Source organism: Myotis lucifugus, unplaced genomic scaffold (assembly GCF_000147115.1).
Source record: "Myotis lucifugus unplaced genomic scaffold, Myoluc2.0 scaffold_669, whole genome shotgun sequence".
Lineage (NCBI taxonomy): Eukaryota > Metazoa > Chordata > Mammalia > Chiroptera > Vespertilionidae > Myotis > Myotis lucifugus.
Genome location: NW_005871717.1, coordinates 298,558 through 308,642, shown reverse-complemented (window position 1 = coordinate 308,642; position 10,085 = coordinate 298,558). Strand labels below are relative to the sequence as shown.

General features: G+C 40.3%; 1 non-coding gene across 1 annotated transcript; it reads left to right on the top strand.

Annotated features, from left to right (window-relative positions):
* The first annotated feature begins 9,790 nt into the window (after positions 1–9,790).
* Positions 9,791–9,872, top strand: TRNAL-AAG. The gene has a single exon. It is a non-coding gene; the product is annotated as a tRNA-Leu (tRNA).
* Positions 9,873–10,085: the final 213 nt, after the last annotated feature.

Sequence of the window (10,085 nt, the reverse complement as noted above, 5' to 3'; positions counted from 1 at the left end):
CCATTCAGAGTTTAACAACTTCCCAACTCCTGAGGGAGCTCTAAAGCCTCCCCCAATCTCCTTGAATGATCAATCACAATACCCAAAGGAGCAGTCTGAGTCCATTCCATAACATCCGTCCAGTAAGTTCACAGAAAGAAACATATAAACACAGAAAACTAAATGGGCCCGAAAATACAGCTTTCCAACTCTATGGAAGCAACTAGACGATGGCATTATGCCAAACCGGCAGGAGCAACCCACCTCGTCTCAGATTCCTTAGGGGAATACACATCCCTCATGGGGAGCAGAACGTCTTCTAACTCTCCCCCGCCTGTGGTCGTTCACGGTGCGTCCGCCTGGACCCCTCAGGCACAGATTCCAGAAGTGAGCTCACACAGGACAGATAAAGAACAAGTCCCTGAACAGAGGCAGTAGAAAACTGCCTAGGAATGCTTCTCTTCTACCTTTTTTTAAAAGATAGGCCAGATTCAAACCCTTAGCCAGTCCGAGTTTTGACGGTGAGTACCATCTAGAAGCCATTCCTCCAGATACAGGATGAATCCCTTAGAGATAACATATATCACACAGAACAGAATACACAAAACACAGACACTTACTGCGGCCAAGCAGACTCTTCGAACTGGGGGGTCCCTGGATGGTCTTGGGAACCCCGGGCGAGCCCCCAAATGTTATGCCCAGATTTCAAGATTCCCAAGAAACCACATCAGGGAGCCAGCCAATCCGATGCAAAAGCATAAGAATCTGTATTTCAAGCTAGCTTGAGCTCCCCATCCACCAGACTCGCCGACACAATGGCAGGCCAAGTGGCTGAGAGAGGGAACCCCCGCGTAGAGATGGGCTTTATAGAAGGGGGGTTGGAGTAAGGGGAGGAGAAAGGACGTAGCCCTTACCCTGAGGCAAGATGGAGGGCGTAGCCCTCGCCCTTTCAGATTTAATTAAAAAAAAACACTCAACAGCATGAGAAAAGATATAGTAACTGTGAAAACAGAAATAAAGAATGACATAGCACAAATAAAGAACAGCACATTAGGGGAAGCTGAGGACCAAATCAGTCAATTAAAAGACAGGGTTGAAAAAAAAATCACTCAATCAGAGAACCAAAAAGAAAAAACAATTTAAAAACAGGAGAACAGCTTAAGGGAGCTGTGGGAAAACATGAAAGGTAACAATATTCGAATAGCAGGTGTGCCAGAAGAGGCAGAAAGGGAGAAAGGGATAGAGAACATGTTTGAAGAAATAATGACAGAAAACTTCCCTAACCTGGTAAAGGAAAAAGCCACACACATTCAGGAGGCACAGAGAACCTCCAAGCAAGAAGAACCCAAACCAGCCCATGCCCAGACACATCATAATTAAAATGCCAAAAATTAAAGACAAAGAGAGAACTTAAAGGCAGCAAGAGAAAAGCAAACTGTTACCTACAAAGTAGCTCCCATAAGGCTGACACCTGATTTCTCATCATAAATTCTACAGGCCAGAAGGGAATGGCATTAAGTACTCAAGGTAATGGAAAGCAAGGATCTGAAACCAAGGTTACTATATCCAGAAAGGCTATCATTCAAAATAGACGGTCAAACAAAGAGTTTCCCAGACAAAAAAAAGGCTAAAGGAATACATCACCACCAATCCAGCATTACAAAAAATACTAAAGGGACTGCTGTAATGAGAAGAAGAAACAGAGAGAGAAACCTAAACATACATAATTAAAATGGAAATAAATAAGTACCTCTCAATAATAACCTTAAATGTAAATGGATTAAATGCTTCAAACAAAAGAAACAGGGTAGCTGAATTGATACAAAAACATGACCCAACTATATGTTGCCTACAAGAGACCCATCTCAAACCAAAAGACTCACTCAGGATGAGTGTGAAGGGATGGAAAAAAATTTTTCTATGCCAATGGAAAAGAAAAAAAAACCTAGAGTAGCAATACTTATATGTGACAAAATAGACTTCAAAATAAAGGCCATCACAAGAGACAACAAAGGTCACTACATAATAATAAATGGGTCAATCCAACAAGAGGATATAACCCTGATAAACATATATGCACCCAATATAGGAGCAACTAAATATATAAAAAAAAAACTTCTAGAGGACTTAAGGAAGAGATCGACAACAATACAGTCATAGTAGGGGACTTTAATACTCCACTGACATCACTGGATAGATCTTCCAGACAAAAAATTAACAATGAAACAGTGACTCTAAAGGACACACTGGATCAGGTGGATTTAATTGACATAGAACATTTCACCCCAAAGCTGCAGAATATAAATTCTTCTCAAGTGCACATGGATCATTCACAAAAATAGACAACATGTTAGGACACAAAACAAGTCTCTACAAGTTCAAGAAGATTGAAATCATATCAAGCATATTCTCAGATCACAGTGAAATGAAATTAGAAATCAATTACAGTAAAAACACCCCAAAACATCCAAACACATGGAGGCTAAATAGCATGTTATTAAACAATGAATGGATTACCAATGAGATCAAGAAAGAAATCAAAAAGTTCCTGGAATCAAATGAATATGAACACACAACAACCCAAACTCTCTGAGACACAGCAAAAGCAGTCCTGAGAGGGAAGTTCATAGCACTACAGGCCTACCTCAAAAAACAAAACAAAAAATTAGTAATAAACTATTTAACCCTACAACTTAAAGAGCTAGAAAGAGAACAACAAGAAAAGCCCAAAGTAAGGAAATAATAAAAATTAGAGCAGAAATAAATAACATAGAGACTAAAAAAAAAAAAAAAAAATCAATGAAACCAAGAGCTGGTTCTTTGAAAGGATAAACAAAATTGATGAACCATTAGCCAGATTCATCAAGAAACAAAAAGAGAGGACCCAAATAAATAAAATCAGAAACAAAAGTGGAGAATAACCACTGACACCACAGAAACACAAAGGATTGTAAGAAAATGCCAACAAGCTGGACAATGTAAATGAAATGGAAAAATTCATAGAAAAATACAATATCCCAAAACTGAATTAGGAAGAATCAGAAAACCTGAATAGGCCAACAACTGATGAAATAGAAGCAGTAATAAAAAAAACTCCCAGCAAACAAAGGCCTGGGTGCAAATGGCTTCACAGGAGAGTTTTATCAAACATTCAAAGAAGAACTAACACCTATACCCCTCAAACTATTCCAAAAAATCCAAGTGGAAGGAACACTTCCAAGCTCTCTTTATGAGGCCAGCATTATCCTAATTCCAAAACCAAATAAAGCCACTACTAAGAAAGAGAACTACAAGCCAATACCCCTGATGAACATAGATGCTAAAATCCTCAACAAAATATTAGCAAATCAGATCCAGCAACATATTAAAAAAATTATACACCATGCCAAGTGGGATTTATTCCAGGGATACAAGGCTGGTACAATATTCACAAATCAATAAACATGATACATCACATAAACAAATTGAAAGACAAAAATCATATGATCATATCAATAATACAGAAAAAGTATTCGACAAAATCAAACACCCATTTCTGATAAAAACTTTCAACAAAGTGGGAATAGAGGAGCTTATCTCAACATGATAAAGGTCATATATGACAAACCTACAGCCAACATCATCCTCACTGGGCAAAAACTAAAACCATTTCCCCTAAGGACAGGAACAAGACAGGGATGTCTGCTTTCACCACTTTTATTCAACACTAGAGGCCCAGTGCATGAAATTCATGCACTTGGGGGGGAGGGGGCGGTCCCCTCTGCCTGGCTTGGGCCCTCTAGCAGTCCTGGAGCCCTCAGCCAGAACCCAGCAGCAAGCTAACCTACCAGTCAGAGTCTGCCCCCTGGTGGTCAGTGCACATCATAGCGAGCAGTTTAGAAGCCTTAGCATATCATTAGCATATTATGCTTTGATTGGTTGAACAGATGACTGGACACTTAGCATATTAGGCTTTTATTATATAGAATAGTACTGGAAGTCCTGGCCACAGTAATCAGACAAGAAGAAAAAATAAAAGGCATCCAAATTGGAAAGGAGAAAGTAAAACTCTCATTATTTGCAGATGACATGATATTGTACATAGAAAATACTAAAGAATCCACCAAAAAACTATCAGATTTAATAAATGAATTTGACAATGTAGCAGGATACAAAATCAACACCCAAAAATCAATGGCTTTTTATACACCAATAATGAGTTCTCAGAAAGAGAAACTAAACAAATAATTTTATTTACCATTGCAAAAAAAATTAAGATATTTAGGAATAAACTTAACCAAAGAGGTAAATGACTTGTACTCAGAAAACTATAGGACAATGAAAAAAGAGATAGAAGAAGATATAAACAAGTGCAAGAATATTCCATGTTCATGGATTGGTAGAGTCAACATACTACCCAAGGCAATCTATAGATTCAATGCAATCCCTATTAAAATACCAATGCCATATTTCACAGATATAGAACGAACACTACAAAAATTTATATGGAACCAAAGAAAGACCCTGAATAGCTGCAGAAATCTTGAGAAAGAAGAACAAAGTTGCAGGGATCACAATACTAGATATCAGGTTATACTACAAAGTCATTGTAATCAAAACAGCCTGGTACTGGCACAAGAACAGGCATATAGATCAATGGAACAGATCAGAAACTCAGAAATCGACCCAGGCCATTATGCTCCATTAATATTTGACAAAGGAGACAAGGATATACAATGGAGTCAAGACAGTCTCTTTAATAAAAGCTGGTTTGGCTCAGTGGATAGAGCATCAGCCTGTGGACTGAAGGGTCCTGGGTTTGATTCCAGTCAAGGGCACATGCCTGGGTTGTGGGCTCAATCCCTAGTGAGGGGTGTGCAGGATGATTCTCTCTCATCATTGATGTTTCTATCTCTCCCTCTCCCTTCCTCTGAAATCAATAAAAAGTATTTTTACAAAATAATGTTGGCTAAGTTGGATAGATACATGCAAAAAAAAAAAATGAAACTAGACACCCAACTTACACCACACACAAGAATAAACTCAAAATGGATAAAAGACCTAAATGAAAGTCAGGAAACAATAAAAGTCCTAGAAGAAATCATAGGCAGCAAAATCTCAGACATCTCTCATAGCAGTATGTTTACAGATACATCTCCCAGGGCAAAGGAAGTTAAGGAGAACATAAATGGGACTATATCAAAATAAAAAGCTTCTGCACAGCAAAAGAAACCATCAACAACACAAAAAGAGAGCCCACTGTATGGGAGAACATATTTGGCAATGATACATAGGATAAAGGGTTAATATCCAAAACATCTAAGGAAATCGTGCAACTTAATAAAAGTTTTTAATTGGAAGACCGTCAATCCAATTAAAAAATGAGCAAAGGACCTAAATTTTCTCCAAAGTGGACATACAGATGGCCAAAAGACATATGAAAAAATGCTCAAAGTCGCCCTAGCAGGTTTGGCTTCGTGGATAGAGCGTTGGCCTGCGGACTGAAGAGTCCCAGGTTTGATTCTGGTCAGGGTCACCAGCCTGGGTTGCAGGCTCAATCCCCAGTAGGGGGCATGCAGGAGGCAGCCAATCAATGATTCTCATCATTGATGTTTCTATCTCTCCCTCTCCTTTCCTCTCTAAAATTAATAGGAAAAAAATGCTCAAAGTCACTGACCATCAGAGAGATGCAAATTAAAATGACAATGAGGTATCACCTCACACCTGTCAGAATGGCTACCATCAACAAATCAACAAATGACAAGTGCTGGAGAGGATGTGGAGAAAAGGGAACCCTAGTACACTGCTGGTTTCTGGGTTGTGGGTAACAGAAATCAAGGCTGGCTAACTTTAGCAAAGAAGCAATTTGGGGGGAAGGAAGAAGTTTACAGAATGGAAGGTAAAATGGAAAGAATCAGGCCTCAGAAATGGAGCGCTAGGAAGCAGAGGGTACACCAGCTGGAAGTTTCTTCATGACCCTGCAGTTGAGCTAAGTCACCTGGTGTCCAGATTCAGACACCAGGACAGAGCCCTGATCGGCCGTGTTTGGATTTTGTGCCCTCCCTCTTGGGGCTGTAATCGACAGTTTCCCTAGGACTGCAGAGAGGAACGTTCCCTCCAAGTAAAAATCAGAACTGGAAACAGCACATGGGGGAAAGGCTTCTGGAAAGACAACAACACCTTAGGAAGAGGAAAGGGCCCTGAAGAAACCTTTTCAAAACTAACCTGGAGGCTAATTCAAAGATTCATACTTGATAGGGAAATTGTTTTCAAAAATCATTTTTAATGAGTCTCACGTCAAGTAAATTGCAGTCTTAAGTGCTTGATGAGTTTTTGAACATTTGCAGCACCCAGAGCTCCCTCAGGCCCCCTCCCCGCACAAGGTGACCACTCTTTTGGTCTTTATCTTGGTAGACATTATATAGGATAAAGAATGATTAAGTAGCTGAAACCGGTTTGGCTCAGTGGATAGAGCGTCGGCCTGCGGACTGACAAATAACAGTCGTCTGGGTGGTTAGAGAACTAGTTTCCCAGTACAAATGTCAATGCTATTAAATTTCAGGAGGCAGCTGATCGATGTTTCTCTCTCATCGATGTTTCTAACTCTCTATCTCTCTTCCTTCCTCTCTGTAAAAAATCAATAAAATATGTTTTTAAAAAAAAGAATGATTAAGTAAAAAGGAAACGAAAAGAATGTCCAGTTCAAGTTCATAATGCTCTTATCTGACAAATAACAGTTGTCTGGGTGGTTAGAGAACTAGTTTCCCAGTACAAATGTCAATGCTATTAAATTTCATAAGAAAAATGCTTAAGCATTTTGTCAGGAACGTTAATTTCTTTCCAGAAGGAGATTCCTGTAGTAAGATTTGGCCTCAGACCAGGTCTGGGGTGATTTTCCTTTTACAGGGACAAGAGACTGAAGAATGGAGGGGATCCGGGACTGAGCCCCCACGCCCACCCTCGCTGCCCACAGCCGGCGGCTTATGATACGCAGACTCTTCACTTGACATTCCTAGATTGGGGTTGGGGGACCAGTGGTCAGTGTTTGATAGGTGGTGTTTGCTGTCCTCCTCCTCCACCTGTCCCAGGGGCAGAGAAGTGGACACACCAAGGGCTAGCAGGGTTTCAGCCCTTCCCTCCTCCTCCCTCCCACCCACCCCCCGCCCCTAAAGCTGCTGGGAGCCTGTGGGTCCAGGAGTTCTGATGCAACTTTCTGCTTCTCCTGCTCATTCGCTTCTCATCTGAGTGTCACCAGACAGCTGTGTGAAAGAAGAACAAAGTTCAGTGACTTTGAGCATTTTTTTACATGTCTCTTGGCCATCTGTATGTCCACTTTGGAGAAGTGTCTATTTAGGTACTTTGCTCATTTTTTAATTGTGATTGTTTGACGTTCAATTAAAGTTGAGCCCTATTACACAGCTGTCTGGTAATTATAGAGCTTGTAAGACTGTAAGAAACTCCTTGTTAAGTATCCCATTCAGTATGTATTAGTAGGGACAGACCTGAATTGCTCTAGAACAGTGGTTCTCAACCTTCTGGCCCTTTAAATACAGTTCCTCATGTTGTGACCCAACCATAAAATTATTTTTGTTGCTACTTCATAACTGTAATGTTGCTACTGTTATGAATCGTAATGTAAATATCAGATATGCAGGATGGTCTTAGGCGACCCCTGTGAAAGGGTCGTTCGACCGCCAAAGGGGTCGAGACCCACAGGTTGAGAACCGCTGCTCTAGAATGTTCTGGCAGAAATAGCTCTAGTGTCAAGGGGTCATTGGTTACAATTGACAGCTACCAGGTAGCACTAGCATTAGCATCAAAGAGGAATTTATTACAATGATAAAGGGATGTCTGCAAGAATGTGAATCCCACTGAGCCCTGGGAAGGGTCTTGAGCTGGGAGCCAGAAAACCATTTGATTTCTTTGATTCTGATCTTTTCATTTTATATCACCTTCTTTCTCCAGTGGGCTTTCTCTCCTTCTCCAATCCCTCTCACAGACTGTGGCCACCCCAAGTTCCCCTTTCTCCCTTGTTCCAGTCAGTCTCAGAGACTAATTCCAACAAAACAGTCAAATTAACAAATCAGGAATTTATGATGTCTCAGTTCAGATTCTCAAAAGAGCATCTGATTGGTCAAACCTGAGTTCTCCCTCTTCCTCGGGCCATGGTGTGGAGGCAGGAATGCACCCACTCCCAGCTGGTCAGGAATTCTTAGAAAATGGGATTAGGCAGAGACTCCAGCAACTGTTTTTCACTATGGAGGTATTTCCTTTTAGAAAACCCAGCATACAACTCACAAACAAATACAGTCCTTCGGGTCCTGAAACACCAGGACTAGATCAATGCCCCTATTGACCTCAAGGACCGGTCCTCATTTAGCTTTAACCACCCCCGCCGCCCCCTCCCCCCATGCCTGGCAGGTATCCCCAATACATGGCTGCTTCTGTACTTAAAAAAATTCCTTTAAAAGCAACTAACTCTCCTAATACAGTGAAATCTTTGCATATCAACACTTATGTAAAGGTTAATGGAGAAATAAAATAGCTCAAAGAGGAACTGAAGAGGAGAAATATGGAATGCCCAAATGTTAGGGTGTGTGCCAACTGGTTATTAACCAGAAACTTGAATGTAACACCTTCTCGTTCTTTTTTTATTATTTTATTTTTCATGCATATAACAGCTGACTATAAACAACTTAAATGTCCATTTTCATGGCATGGAATAAATTGGATCTGTATGTGTCATAATAGACCTCAGAAACATAATGTTGGAGTAGAAAAACAAGATGTAGGATGACATTGGTGCAATATAGTAATATTTATATTAAGGAGAAACATATAAAAGACCATACTATACATTATTCATGGGTATATATACAAATATATATATATATATTTGTGTATATATATATATATATATATATATATATATATATATAGGACATGGATTGGAAGGACACACATCAAATTCATGATAATAGTTATAACCAGGGGAGGATGCTGGGGAAGGGGTCTTTTTATTTGTAATGGTCTAATATTTTTAATGGAGTTTTAAAAGGACAACATATTCATACCATTCCCTATGTCACTTTTAATAAAGAGTACAGTATAGGAAAATAATTGGTGGTGAGACTATGGATGATTATTTTTGTATTTTTTCTGTATTTTAAATAACTATATACATCAACATGGATAGGTATATTAAAATAATAGAAGGGTGAAAAACTAGTTAATTGCAGATAATGGTATGAAAATAATTGCAGATAATGGTATGAAAATATTTATGTAAAAACCCATACTCAATAAAAACAAAACATCTATTTTCTACAGATACATCCACAAAAGGACATATAAGCTGAAAGGACATATAAGCTGATAATAATGGTTACCTCTTCGGAGGGGCATAAAGTTTTAATATTTTGCAATAATTCATGCATTAATTGTGCCAGACCTTTGCGCCCCTGGGAGTGTGAGGGGGAGGAGGCCGGTTACTGCCGAATCCATCGTTCTTCCTGAGATTCCTACCCGAGCCTGGGTTAAACGCCCACTCAGAACAGATTCTTAACCTGCTTTACGCTCTAAAACCCGTTTGGAACAAGTCTGGGTTTAAATATCTGAGCAGATATTTTAACTACATGGCATATTCCCAGAACAGGAATTTCTGGATCATATGGTAATTATGTTTTTAATATTTGAGGAATGCCATGTTGTTTTCCACAGTTTTTCTAAATGTTTCTTTTATGATCAGATAAAATATACATTATAGTAAAATTGCATCGCACTTTCTTATAAATGTATTTAGTAGCCCTCTGGGAGGAACCTGGCACATCTGGGTAGCGTGGCCGAGCGGTCTAAGGCGCTGGATTAAGGCTCCAGTCTCTTCGGGGGCGTGGGTTCGAATCCCACCGCTGCCAGGAGTCCATCTTTTGCCCCTTCTCACGGGGCTGTTTTGCGCAATTTGGCGGGTGCTGAAGCGCCCCCTGCCGCCAGGCGTAGCTGGGGCCCGGGAATGCGGCGGCGACGCGGGGCGGGCCGAGCGCGCGGGGCGGGGCATTGTGGGTAAGAGGAAGTGGAAGCCCGGCCCGCTCCCCCCACGTGTCCGCCGGAGTTTCTCCAGCAACAACATT